This window comes from Euprymna scolopes, chromosome 44 (genome assembly GCF_053919585.1).
Source record: "Euprymna scolopes isolate OS-2025 chromosome 44, ASM5391958v1, whole genome shotgun sequence".
NCBI lineage: Eukaryota > Metazoa > Mollusca > Cephalopoda > Sepiida > Sepiolidae > Euprymna > Euprymna scolopes.
Window position 1 is genome coordinate 27,496,585 of NC_136525.1, and position 14,331 is coordinate 27,510,915.

At 32.6% G+C, this 14,331-nt stretch overlaps 1 protein-coding gene across 3 annotated transcripts in view; it reads right to left on the minus strand.

The window, feature by feature from the left end:
• LOC145268748 (solute carrier family 52, riboflavin transporter, member 3-A-like) overlaps positions 1 to 14,331 on the minus strand; it is a 70,985-nt gene that overhangs the window by 23,549 nt on the left and 33,105 nt on the right. The window contains exon 1 of one of the 3 annotated variants that reach the window (XM_080124342.1): positions 7,975 to 10,404. The exons of the other annotated variants lie outside the window; for them this stretch is intronic. The gene's annotated coding sequence lies outside the window, so the exon portion shown is untranslated. Of the gene's footprint in view, positions 1 to 7,974; positions 10,405 to 14,331 lie in introns of those variants that run through there. 3 annotated transcript variants of the gene reach the window in all.

The window sequence follows — 14,331 nt, forward strand, 5'->3', positions numbered from 1 at the left end:
CAACGCGTGGCAGGGTACAGCTAGTATATATATATATAACAAGAGAGAAAGGATTTGAAAAAAATTAGATACTTCAAATTTTTGTGAAATTTTAACAATAAGTAATTAATAAGTAATATATTAAGTAAAAGATGTTCCAAATTTGTTAATTTAGAGTATTTTAATTTGGTTTTAAGGGGCATAAAACGTGCACAGCCTCCCATTTGAAAATTCAATTTCTTTTAAAACTCTTTAATTTTAAACATTTTCTAAAATCCAAATTATAACTGATAAAAATGTATCTAGGTTTACTATCATACTTAGATTTAATTCTTCATAACAGTACATTAAAGTGGTGAAAAACTCTTGTTCAGGGAAATTAATCTGACCCATACCAAGGCTAGTATTTTAATATTCTGTGTGTGTATTATATATATTAGTGGCCTGGCAAGGCTACAGGGGAGACAACCAAACAAAAAAAAATCTTAAGCAAAATTTATCCCAAAGCAGCAAAACTGAAGATGCCCTGCCAGGATACTATATACACAAATGTAAGCAAATTTGGACATATTTTATTGGCTTGAAGATATAGGTTGTTTTTTACCAACTATCATAAAATTTTAAACCATAGAATAATATAATTTTCAAAAAGCCTGCAAATTTTCATGTAGTTTCATCCCATAAAACATATCCAACATATATATATATATACATACCACCTCTTTGGACAATTTTATAAGTTCCAAATCTCAGTGACTATTGATCAGAATTTAACAAATGAAGGCTCATTGAAAAGTTAATGATCTCGCTATGTTACACATTAAGGAGATCATCCACAGCTTATTTTTGGCAATTTTTTTACAGCAATAAAATTCTTCAATCATAGTTATTTGTTTTCCTACTTCTGCATATAAATTACAAAATATTTGATATTTCCTCAAAATCTCTGACCTTGATGGAGACTAAAACTTGCTATGGTTTCAAATGATCTGAAATAACAGCAAGGTGAGACTTAATTCCAAATATTTCTCATATGTTATAACTCTCCTCTTTGGTTTTCATACATAAAGTAAATTTCACAATGTATAAGGATTATTTCATACTGGAGATATTAATAATCGTACCCTATTTCCAAAAGAGGGGAGGTATAACATATGAGTCTCCCATTGATGTTATCATTTGAAACCATAGCAGCAAGTTTTAGTCTCCCTTCCATCAAGGACAAAAGTTTTGGGGAAATATCAGATTCATTTAATTTTACTTCAGTCCAAATTCTCAGAAATCAAGGGGATCATCTTAGGGTCTAACTTGATCTCTATATGAGATACATAGATATTCAAATAATCATTAAAGTTCTCCATTACCTTTCAAATACTGAGTTAATAAAGAAGTTAACATTATTTTCCTCTCCCTAACTGAACATTTAAATATTTTATAATAAATCTTTATAGCGGTCTCTTGGTATTACTGGATCCCAGGACAAGAATTCATCTGGTCTGGTGAAATATCCAACTTTGCTCTGTTACTTGAGGTAACATTACTTGAAGAAGGTGCACCATTCCTCGTAAAAGCCAGTGTGAGTTAGCCATATCGAGATCTTATTTGAATTTTTAATACTATATGATTTTGAATATTTAGTCAGGGTTTACTTATAGCAAAAATATCCAAATTGTTCTGAAAAACTCCAGTACAGAGATCCATTAGACACTCAAGGATAGTGTCTAGTATGCAAACAAGTTCTCTATCCATGGTAAAAATAAATAAAAAACAAAAAGATAAAAACTTTAAATAAAATAAAAATAAGTCTAGAATAATAATAATACAAAAAAATACGAAAATAATTAATATAAGTTAAAATAAAAATAAAATAGAAAAAGCCAGTGTAGGTTAGCCATACTGAGGAGATCTTATTTGGGCAGCGAATGTCATGTTATTTTGAATATTTAGTCAGGGATGTTATTTGAAAGTCAGGGTTTACTTGTAGGAGGAAAAATATCCTCATGAGAGGTTATACTGACAAGCCCCTATCCAAAGAGATCTTACACACTCAGGGACAAGTTCTCTCATGTAGGTATTCAAGTTATCGTGTGTGTGTGTGTGTGTGTGTGCGCACACACAAACAATTTTGTGCAGATTCCCAAGTTCAATAAGATACACCTGAAGAAGGTCAAAAGGTTACACTGTGCGAAATATGCAAATAACACTTCAGATGAGAACAGTAGTCTGAATAATCTAAATAATACGAATTATCAATCCTTATCAAAAAAAAAAAAAAAAAAAAAAAAAAAATTCAGAAACGCAGACCTTTCCTATTATACAATCAATTTGACGATATCTAACATGTTCTGCATTGGGGGTTTTTTTTGGGGGGGAGGGGGATGTCTAGTCTTCGTGAAGGTCATTTTCATAGTGTTTCAGTCGTTTTTACTCTCATCTTTTTGTCATCTATAAATTTCGAATTGAACCTTTTATCAACTGGAGTAAAACTTTAAGATGTTAAAGAAAGTGCAATTGTTTCTAAAAAAAAAAAAAAAAAAGAGGGGGGGTATAAAAAACATACAATGCACAGCAATTAACCCGCATATTTTTTTAAATGTTTTATATCAGAAATAAAAAGTCAAATAAAATAAAAACTTGTTTGTTTGGTAATTTTTAAGAGTTTATGACTATGTGATACAGTTTTAAGTTGTAAAAATAAAAACAAGTTATTTTATCATGAAAGAAAGGAAAAAATTAAACAAATAAAACCGAGGTAGAAAAAGGAGAGACAAGTAATTAGTAAGCTAAAAAAAAGAATAACGGTCGGGGGGGGGGGTACAAATGGAAAGATGGTGGTGAGAGGAATAAATATATTATCAAAAAGAATTTGCTGTTTTGGTTTTATAAAAACACAATACTAAAGACTAATTTAATCTAACCAATATTGCAGTTTGCTTTGCTTTATTTAAACTATGACTTGTGATGGGACGATTTCAATACATTTATCGATTCTGATTCTTTGATAACCTTTAAAGATTTACATATTTCTATATGTAAATCTTTAAAGAATCAGAATTGTGGTATGTTATTTTTTATTCAGATTACCATAAAAACTCATGTTATAAGCAGCCATAAAAATATACTTTTTATGGGGTGATCTATAGATTTTAGTTGTGCCAGTAGTTTAAAAATAAATATTCATCATTTTTTATAAGTTTAAAATCAATAGATAATCATCATACGTGCAACAATGGAGAAATTAAATTTTGAACTAAAAAAGAAAAAAAAAAATTGCTTTATGACATTGGAAAATAGACACAAATATTTTTGATTCCAACGACCCAAAAAGTTCGATTTTTCTTATTCCAGATTAATCGTCCCAACACTACTATGAAATCCCCATTAAAAACAAATAAATAAGTTAGTTTTTTTTTTCACTCAAAAAGTAACTTTGTCTGGACGAATGCAGAGTTATGCCCCCTTGATTTTTAAATGACAACTATTTGAAAATAGTTCCAACTCTAATAAAATATTTTCAGGAAGCAATTCAGCAAATTACATTTTATTTTTTAATAAAATGCTGAAATGAACCACAAGAAAAACTGATGAACCAGAATCAAATATTGATTGTGTAGGAAGAAAGCTATCGATGACAAAGAAATGATAAAGAGACTGATTTGACTTTATATACACTACTCTTTAATTTATCGTGGTTGTTAAAGTAATGTTTGATGGCTCAATTCACATAGGTAATCACTTCTCACACTTGAAAGAACCTAATAAATCAAATTCTTACATTTCTGAATTTTTTAGATGAGGATTGATTAATCTTATTATTTGAATTCTTTAGACTAATGTTCTCATCTTAAGTGTTATTTTCACGTTTCGGTCGATTTAACCTCCGACAATCTGCAAATTCCAGAGTTTAATTAACTAATTTGCACAAAATTTCAAACGGAACCCTTTATTGGTCCCCCGACAAAAGGAGGGTGGTCCTGTAAATTCACCCTTGTCCGTTCATCCGTCCGCACTTTTCTCAATAACTACGCTTTGGAATTTTTTTGAAATTTTGCATAAACATTAAACATGATATGAGTAAAAAAGTAACAGAATGGATTTTCCAGGAAAACTCCGGTTGCCCCCCCCTCCCCCAGGCGTGCCTTTCGGGTTAAAATGGCTAAAATTGACACTGTGCTTATGAAAAATTGATGCCTTGGATTTTTATAAAACTTTCTGAAAAGTTGTAACTAACTGATTTTTATATAATTTTGTTTTTCTGTACTTGGTGATAACTCCTGGGTGTGCCCCAGGGGCTCTTTTAGGGATAATAAAAACACTCCATTTTTAGAACTATTTTACCATATTTGTCTAAAATTTTCTGTGTATGTCTATTTAGCAGTTTTGCATGGTGTTGAACTCAAATTTAAATATGTTAAGGCTTTTGGGACTTTTGGGGCTAAATGGGGGGGGGGGGTAAATGATGAACTTAGCCATTTCTTTTTTTGCATGGTGCAGAACTCAAATTTAAATATGTTAGGGCCTAAAACTGCAGCATTTGTTCATTTTCACCAGGATTTGGCATCCCCTGGGGACTTTTGAGACTAAATGAGGGACGGGTGTGGGGAGCAAATGCTGAACTTAGTAATTTCTTTTATGCCTTGTTCATTGTGCGCTCACGGAGGACCATGCATGCTTCACTTGTTTAATTCACAGCGATATCATATTCAGCCATGACTGAATCGAAGGTTCAATCCTCAGTGCAGTGACACTCAAAAAATACAACTGCAAATTACTTCTAACTTCTATGCGATCATTGCTGATGGAAACAGAGCATGCTACATCTGTAGATAAAATAAAGAATCCTGTTTGGTATTTTGTGCAAATTCCCAAGTTTGGCAGAAAGATTCCTGAAACGATAAGTTATCGATGAAAAAATACTTATGTAATCCTATGAGTTTAAATAAATTGAAGTTTGAATACTGGTGAAACATTTTTTTTATCATTTTTTGATACAGGGTGTACTCCACCATAGATTGTTCATCAGCATGGCACACTAAAATCTGATTTTGAAAATCAAAAATAAAATTTAACTTAAAAGTTATCAAAACACACACTTTCTTAACCTTAGTACTAACCCCGGGTCCAGGTGGCAATATGAAAAATACATTTAAATTTAAAAAGAAAAGAAAGATGGAAAAAGTGTGGCCAATATTAATCGTTAATTTCACCAAGTCCTCAACATGTGTGCAAAATCGTGTTATGCGATAGGTTTCCCATGTTATCGTTGAAATCAAACCCAAATGTTCCTACAGCCTTCCTATGTGCCTCATTTACTCACAAGGGTTAAGTTAGACACAAGGTCAGTTTTCAATATGCATGCGTCTTTATTGGAGATTCCAGCTCCCCAAAAGGAGCTACTTTGGATTAGAAACAAGAAATATCTAAATAGTCCCGTCAAAAATGTTCATACTCATAAGGTGCTTTATGCAAAAGGAGGATGACCTCCCAAAATCCAACAGATACTACACTTTGATCATAGACTGGCGAAGACCAGATTTGTTTACCTACCCCTCCCCTTCCCCAAACAAAGAGCGGCAAGATTAAAGTCAGTGAGAGATGCATAAATTTTTTTTTAAATGTTCATTTGGTATTTATGCAAAACATTAACCATATTGATCGCAATGTTTTCCATTGTGACTTAAGGAACAAACCATCACCGAACAGTCAATTAGTACAGACATGTTTGTAGTATGATGATAATATGGTGCTTAGTCAGTATTTACTATCATCACTTGTTTTTATCTTTTTTTCACAGACCAATTTTTTTTTTTTTCTGTATTTACCTATCATGTCACTAGAGAATTCCAGATTTTTTTTTATTTGTTTTCAAAAATAGATTTTAGGAGGATCAGTTTCTTACATAGATTTAACATAAATTCGATCACAGACTTTATAACCATCGTCCTTTGTTTTTGCATGTAAACAAAAAGTAACTAAATATAAAAGTAAACTATTTTTACAAAAGGTCGAAATTAAAAAACTTTTTTTTTTTTTTCTTTTTTTACAATGATACATGTATTAGGTACAATTCACAAATCTAAAAATTTGTATTAAACAGTTTATATCCAGAACGAGAGGATCGCTTTTAGACAAAATTAACACCACCTTTCTGGTCACTTGCAATTTGATAAAAAAAAAAAAAAAAAAAAAAAATGGTGCTTGTGTGGATTACTGAAAATATGACGTACTTATATGTCACATTGAAATTTTTATGAATTTCAAAAATTACGAAAAATGATTCAGTATGTTGGTACGGGTTTTTATTTATTCCCCTACAAGTAGATGTCCTAGATGTATTTTTAACAAAAAAATCATCCACAATTACGTTGTATTAAAAATGGCGGACTCATAATTTAAGTCAATTTAAACCAAGGAAGATAAGTCAGTTCATCATACTGAATTGGTCGCACAACTCCTCCACATTAAAACATACGATAACACTCGATAATACTATTAGATTCGATTTTTACTTATATTTTTCTACTAAATCATTTTTCGTAATTTTTTAAATTTATACTAATTTCGACATGACACGTAAATACACAATGTTTTCATCTGAAATATGTGTTGATTAAAAAAAAAATTAATTAAAAAGCACCCCTTTAGTATTTTTGGCTTACTTTTTATTTTTATTTATTTTTTTGCCGGTATAGTTTATTTTTGTTGCATGATTAACCTAGTGTGTCGGGGTTGATTTAAAAAAAATTTCTGGCAGTGCTCGAACGTGAGGAAGAACAAAAGCATACATTTAGAGAACAAGAGTTTCCGGATCACACACAATTGTTTTGATGCTAGGGCATTCACTACTTTACGGAAATTGCTGAGTTAAAAACAAAAACTAATTATATCATTTGCACGCTGTTTTACACAAGTATTCGAATTGTAAAAATTTAATTAAAAAAATAAAATAAAAAGGAAAAACAAACTTGTGACATTTTTCAAATTGTAATATTTTACACCAAGTTTTCGAAAAAAGGTGATGGTCAAAAAGTGAACGATTACTTAACATTAAACTTATATAAGTCTAAAAAGTTAAAAATAAATAAATAAATAATAAATAAAAAAGTTTTAAAAATAAATAAAAAGTTAAAACACATAAATAAAAAATAAAAAGTTAAAAGTTTTAAAAAATGGCATAAAAACGGAAATCTCTAAATAACATACTCCTTGTATGTACACGAAAAAATAAAAGTACTAGTACAGTTTAATCAAGACATTAAAAATGAAAATATCGAAAAAAAAAAAAAAAGTTTAAATTGTACGTATCCGTTATGGAATGAAGTTCTCCGAAAAAAAAAATTCACTTAATTTTATCAAGTAGTTTTTGTTTTACAGCGAAAAAAAAAAACAATTTGTTATGATACCGAGCAAAAGGTTCGAGTTTTAGGAAGAAAAGCTAATATTAAAGATGGGGAGGGAGTGTCGGCGCTTTAACTGGAATTATCTCCCCGTGGCGTTTGTAAACTCCAAACAAAAATTAAGAAAAAATCCAAGATGTCTGCCTTCAACGTGCTGTCATAAAAACGTGTTTTTCTGCTGTAAAAAAAAAATTACTCGATCAAATTAAGTGAAATTTTTTTCTCCGAGATCTTCAGTTCAGAACGGATACGTACAATATAACCTTTTTTCAATATTTTCATTTTTTTAATGTCTTGTACAAGTACCGAAAAAATAACCGGTCAGATTAGTGTCTGGTAACAAAGTGGTTGATCAGTTTCCGTTAAATTTATATTGGACACCAACAATACCCCCTCAAAAATCAAACATATTTGAAAAGAATGCATGATCAGGCAAAATCATTACGTATTTACGTGTCGGATCGAAATTCGAATAAATTTCGAAAAATACGAAAAATGATCTAATAGACGATGTGAAGTATTTAAAATTTTAAAATATGTTTACTTAATACTTTTGATGGAGATAATACTGAAAAAGACTTGAGACAGAGGGACTTACCCGGACTCTTAGATTCAAGTCGCCGTAATAAATATGACACCTCGCAACAACAACAACTTGACCCATTATAACTTCTTTCAGTCCGTCTCCACTCCTGCCCTCGGTTTTGTGCCGAAAACGATTAGAAAATCATAAAATTAAAAAGTGCGTTCATCAAGTCATCAACAAGTGCGCGATGCGATAGATTTCCCCCCTCCTTCCCCCGTTATCATTTGAAAGCAAACCTAATAGTTCCTGCGTCCTTCCTACGACCCCCACGAGAACTAAGTTAGACACAAGACCAGTTTCTGATGTGCATGTGTTTAGTTAGTTAGGTTTCCAACTCCCCAAAAGGGTTCATTCTGGATTGGAAACAAGAAATACCTACACTCGCAGGATGCTTTATGCGACACGAGAATGAACTCCCAAAACCGAATAGATACGACACTTTGAAATATTTGAACAAAATATAAAAATCTTCCATAATGAAAAATGTCTTGCATAATGTCATTATGATAATGAAAATGTCATTAGACACAAGAAGACCACTGAAAAGTGTGGGAAAATGGGTGTTGTTGGTCATCCTTGGTCACAAACACTTAAAATTCTCTATCCTCCTACACTTAGCTAGAATTATCTCAGTCACCACAATACCACATTCACTCCAGGAGCTGTCTTATTTAAGTTACACTTTGATCCTAAACTGGCTAAAACCGGATTTCTTTACCTACATTCCATACAGAATGCCAAGGTTAGACAAAAGATCAGTTCATAGGGGGGGGGGGCATACTACAGAAAACGAGGGGTATTAAATGACCAGATTAAACAATCCCTCACCGACGGGCAAAATAAGATAGGTGAAAAACAAACCCTTCGCATCCTGCGAATAGAGGTAATGCCTAGGAGTATGACTAAAAAGGACAGATACGTAGTTATTTCGATTTTAGCTCCCCATCCCTCACCCTTTTTTTTTTTATTGGTAATTTTGTGACCTACCTGAAGGAAGCACACACCGCAAACATACTCGTATCAACTTTTCGGCATTCTTAGTTGTGAAGTTTGACCGTTTATTTATTTTTTAGGGTGGTAAAGGAAGGGTGTCTGAACTAGTACTGACAGGCCACTTATTTATAAAAATGATAACGTCTTCTTAACTTAAAAATAAATGGACAATCTGTGAACCTGTTTGTTTCTTTTTTAATTTATTGCGATTGCAATGAAAATTTATAGCAACTTTGCAACTTTATCATAAACCAGCTGGATGTACCAGCATTGCCCGGGAGTTTTTACTTTTCCATTTTGTTTCGATTTTCTTTCTTGGGTAAGCTTTAAAAGGTACAAGTTCAGAATTCAACCTATTAAAAAAAAAAAATAAAATACAAAAAATATTTAAAATGCGTACTTTGTCACGAAAAATGTCATTGGTGTTTACTGTTTGTCGAGTGAGATAGAGTTGATAGATCGATTTTTTAACATGTCGTTTTAAGCAAAAACGGTATTATGTACTTAACTGTTACGTCGAAAATAGTAATATATCCAAAAATTATTAAAATTCATTGAATACAACTGCTTTAGTAAAAAAAAAAAAAAAAAAGTATCGCTATAGGATACAAATGTTGGAAGCCATTACGGTGTAATATAAATTATGCGTTCCTAGTTATGTTCCCCTGTCTACTTTAATATCCAAGAAAATGCAATTTTACCCAATTTTTCGTAAAAATTACTTTTAACCATAAATAACTTTTAACTCGATGAATTTTCGTAATTTTTGGATATATTACTATTTGGCAGGATTGTCGTGAATACTCTCTAACCCTATATATTGAGCAAAAGAGAAAGTGGACTGGATGACACCGCTGTGCCTGTGGCGCTGGCTGCGCTCTGCGCTGGCGCTAGTACACATCACTGAATGTAAATAGAACGTTTTCACAAGTTGGTTGGTTGTTTTTGTTTTACAGCATATCAACCCTTTTCAGGTTATTTAATGCCGAATCCAAAGATTTTGAAGAAAAATTTTTTTAATAGAATATATTTGTTGTTTTCAAGTGGATTCCTATTTAAGCCATAGTTGGGACCCTAACAGGTACTACCACTCCAGGTCAGAGTGGACCTGGGAGCAATGGCAATTAAAAGGTGGTTCCACACTCCCCAAAGCCCGCAAGCTGGGGCCTCACCACTGGATATAGTTTAAGGTCATATCCAGGACCAGTTTTCACAAGTAAACAATAATATAAGGTAAGAGTTTTAAATAAAAATGATTTCTTTTATTTTAAAAATAAAACTTTTTCACGAATAAACAAAAACCAGAACTTTTCACTCGTCATCTTGCTGTTACTATTCATTATAAAGGAAATACACATATTTAATTTAATTGAAATTTCAATCACGTGAATTAAATTCTGGTACTTGTACAGTTTAGTCAAGACATTGAAAAATGAAAATATCGAAAAAAAAGTTTAAATTGTATGTATCCGTTATGGAACGAAGTTCTCTGAAAAAAAATTTCACTTAATTTCATCAAGTATTTTTTTTTTTTTTTTTTTTTTTTTTTTTTACAGCGATGTAAACTACTTGATGAAATTAAGTGAAATTTTTTTCCGGAGAACTTTGTTCCATAACGGATACATACAATTTAAACTTTTTTCGATATTTTCATTTTTTAATGTCTTGACTAAACTGTACAAGTACCTAAATTTTAAATAATAACGTGATTCTACCTGGTTGATTGATGAAGTGTTTTATTACAATCCAGAATAAATATGAGAAGTTCTGTTTTCGGTATTATTATACAAACACCGTGACAGCGTTAGGGTTAGGGTTAGGATTAGGGTTAGGGTTAGGGTTAGGGTTTAGGGTTAGGTTTAGGGTTAGGGTTAGGTTTAGGGTTAGGGTTAGGGGTAGGGTTAATTCGCTGTCACGGTGTTTGTATAGTTTTACCCTGTTTTCTATTTGTTTTAAAAGAAAGTATATTTATTTAAAACTCTTAACTTATTTGTTTACTTGTGAAAACGATCTGTTTACGTTCACTGTGATAGCGGTGTCACCTATTTTATTCCCTTTTGCTCGCGTATTCATACAACTAAACGACAACCCTGCCTAATATTTTCAGCATAACAGTTAAATACGTAATATTGTATTTGTTTAAAATAATATTTTAAAAACAATCGATTTGTTGACTATCTCAACAAGTATTATGTCATTTAAAAAAAAAATTTTTTTTACTAAGAAAATCAATTTTTATGAGAGAGCGAGAACTTGTCTTACCCCGGCCACCGAAATATAGAAGGCCTGTTAACTGAAAAATGCCTGCAGGCAATGTAACTGTCACTGTCGATACTATATAAGGGCATTTTTAAAACGAGCATTAAAACAGATTAAAAAAGAAAAAGGAACCCAATTCTATTAATAATGAAACTGAACTTTATTCAATATAAAATATAAATATTATCGATGTAAAATTAGGTAATTTTAAAGCAATATACAATTTAATACTGATAAAACTGAATTATGAATTTAGGGAACAAACAATTAAAGAAACATAAAACACAATTAATTCTTGGCACTCGGGATAAGATCACAGTGTAGCAGCATCTGTTCTGATGCTACAATTCACCTTTTCTGTCCTCGACCGGTGGAGGAGAAATCCTTTATGACTGAGACAATTTTTATTTTTGTTCCTATCTAGAGTGCCCCTTATTTTGGATTTTCCCAACAAGATAATATGTTGAAATATTTAAATAACTATTACTTTTAATACAGAAATTATATTTAAAGTTTTGTTTTTCTGTTCTTTTATGTTCATTTTTCCCCATGTTTTTCATCAAAATGTGTAGAGTATTTTCATCAGTTACATGGTAAGGAATCCTAAAAAAAAAATCCTAAAAACTAAGAAAATATAGTAAACATCTACGATATTAAATCAGGGTGGTTGTGAATTTGAGAGGGGGACATTATTATTATTATTATTATTATTATTATTATTATTATTATTATTATTATTATTATTATTATTATTATTTCACTCACTAGGAGTTGTCTCACAGGCCACTTACAGTAGCCTGTGGTATTCGCTGAAGACCGAGTGACAACAAGTCTCCTCAGATTTACAGTGTTCTCTACCTCTTGATCACTTGTGCAGATGATTGCACGTTATTGTAACAGCCGTTTGCCATTGATTTCTCATTGGCATCAGCCATTGGTGTTTCCTGGGGTTTGGATGACAAAATGCCTCCCCAAGGTACCAGATTGGAACTGCACACTTCCAGTGGAGGTTTGGTTAGTACTCTCCCACCTCGGACTTTCCATCCTCCCTGACCCTTCACAACTAGTTGGTGTGACGCCAGTTGATGTCATCTATAGTGTTTTTGGCACTTCACAGGGAATGTGCTCCCGAGGTTTTCTTTCACTTTCTTCGCATATATCTCATACACTTTTTTCGAATCAAGTGTGTATTTTATTTTCTGAATTTAAGTTGATTCATACATTTATTTTGTGCATGTTTTTATTTTCATTTTATTTTATTTTTATTATTATATTATATTTTCCACACTAATATTTTTATTTTGTTACATTTATTTTTTTCATATCTATATATAAATTTTCCGCGTGAGTGCGTGTGTGACGCAGTTTATCTCAGCCTACAGGCAACTCACCCAGGCAAGTTAGGTACCGAAATGAAGCTTATGACCCAGCGGATGTTTTAGTGATATTTATATCCATGTTTGGTGTATGAAAATGCAAAAAAAGTCACATTTTTAGTGCGTTCTCAATCCCTGCATCTATATACCTATATATCTATGTCTATATGTGTCTGACAGAACTTTCTGTGTATCTATATAGTAGGCCTATATTTCTATAGATCTGTGTCTATGTCTATATACCTTTCTGTGGTCTATATATCTATATGCTTATAATGTCCTATGTATCTATCTATGTGTGTCTATATAACTTTCTGTGTACATATATATATATATATATATATATATGTGTGTGTGTTGATGTGTCTATATATGTCTATATCTATATATCTGTGTCTATGTCTATATTCCTTTCTGTGTATCTATATATCTGTATGCCTATAATGTCCTATGTATCTATCTGTGTGTGTCTATGTATGTCTGTCTATCTGTCCATGTCTAATATTCAATTTCACCAACATCATTTTATTCTATAGTATTATTGTTCCAGCGATCACTATGCCTAAAAGACGGAAAAGTTTGTTGGGTCGGAAAATGAATCAAGCTGTAAAATTTCAAGGGAGAAGACGGCAAATGTCTCCAGAGTCAAAAAAAAAAAAAATGTGTCACCACACACCAGGGATGAAAGGCATAAAAGAAATCGGGAAGCCACAGCCGATGCGAGGCGACAGGGATAAAAGACTGCAAGAGGATCGGGAGGCTACTGCTAATGCAAGGCGAGTCACTATTATGGCGTGATTAGGATCGATCAGTGAGAGCACCAGAGAAAACAACTAGGCTTTGCTTACAATAAAGCACACGCCACTGAAAAAATCCTCTCTTCCTACTCCAGTGTTGGATCTCTCATCACTGAAGATAGCGCAGCTTCCCCAATGGCCACAGTATGCCCAAGTTGTCATGCGATTAAATGGAAAAATGAAGCAAGAGGCATGTGTAGTAAGAATAGAAAGGTTGCCCCACCCAGATTCCCTGATCATCCTGATCCATTGAAACAGCTTTGGGAAGGAAATCATCCCCACTCTGCATGCTTCCTCAAGTACACTAGGCAGATAAACAATTCCTAGCAATGACCTGTCTCTAAGTCGATCACCCACCAGGACCACCTGGACACCATGGATGGCAACCATCACCATACAAGAAAAGGTATCCATACTGATGGGGGGACTGCAGCCAGATGTAGGACAAGAAACCAAGTTTGTCCAGCTTTATGTCATGGACCCTGATGATGCTCAAAAAGAGAATGAAGTCAGGTTAGCTACTGTAACCCTACCAGCATCAGCTACTGTCCATGAAAAGCAGATTCTCCAAAACTTCATTGATATTCTTCAGCAACATCTGAGAGACTGGAACCCATGACTTTAAGATGGCCTGTCATATCCTCCGCCAAGAGAATCCATAACAATTAAATCTGGTGCTGGATGAAAGAAAACGACCTACTGGAGAGCACTCAAGGAGATACAACCTAGGACTGAAAGAAATCTCAGTCCTGATGAGCGATGAGACAGTAGAAAGACTTTTGTGTTGAACACTTTCTTGCTGTTGTTGCTTTCATTGTTGTTGTTTCTTTCATGTAAATAAAAATTGTGTAAATACACTGTACTTACTCGCTTTTCTTTCACAATATGCAGTCATCTGGCTGCAACGGGGCTACTTATATATTTAAATAATGTTTTTTCCCCCC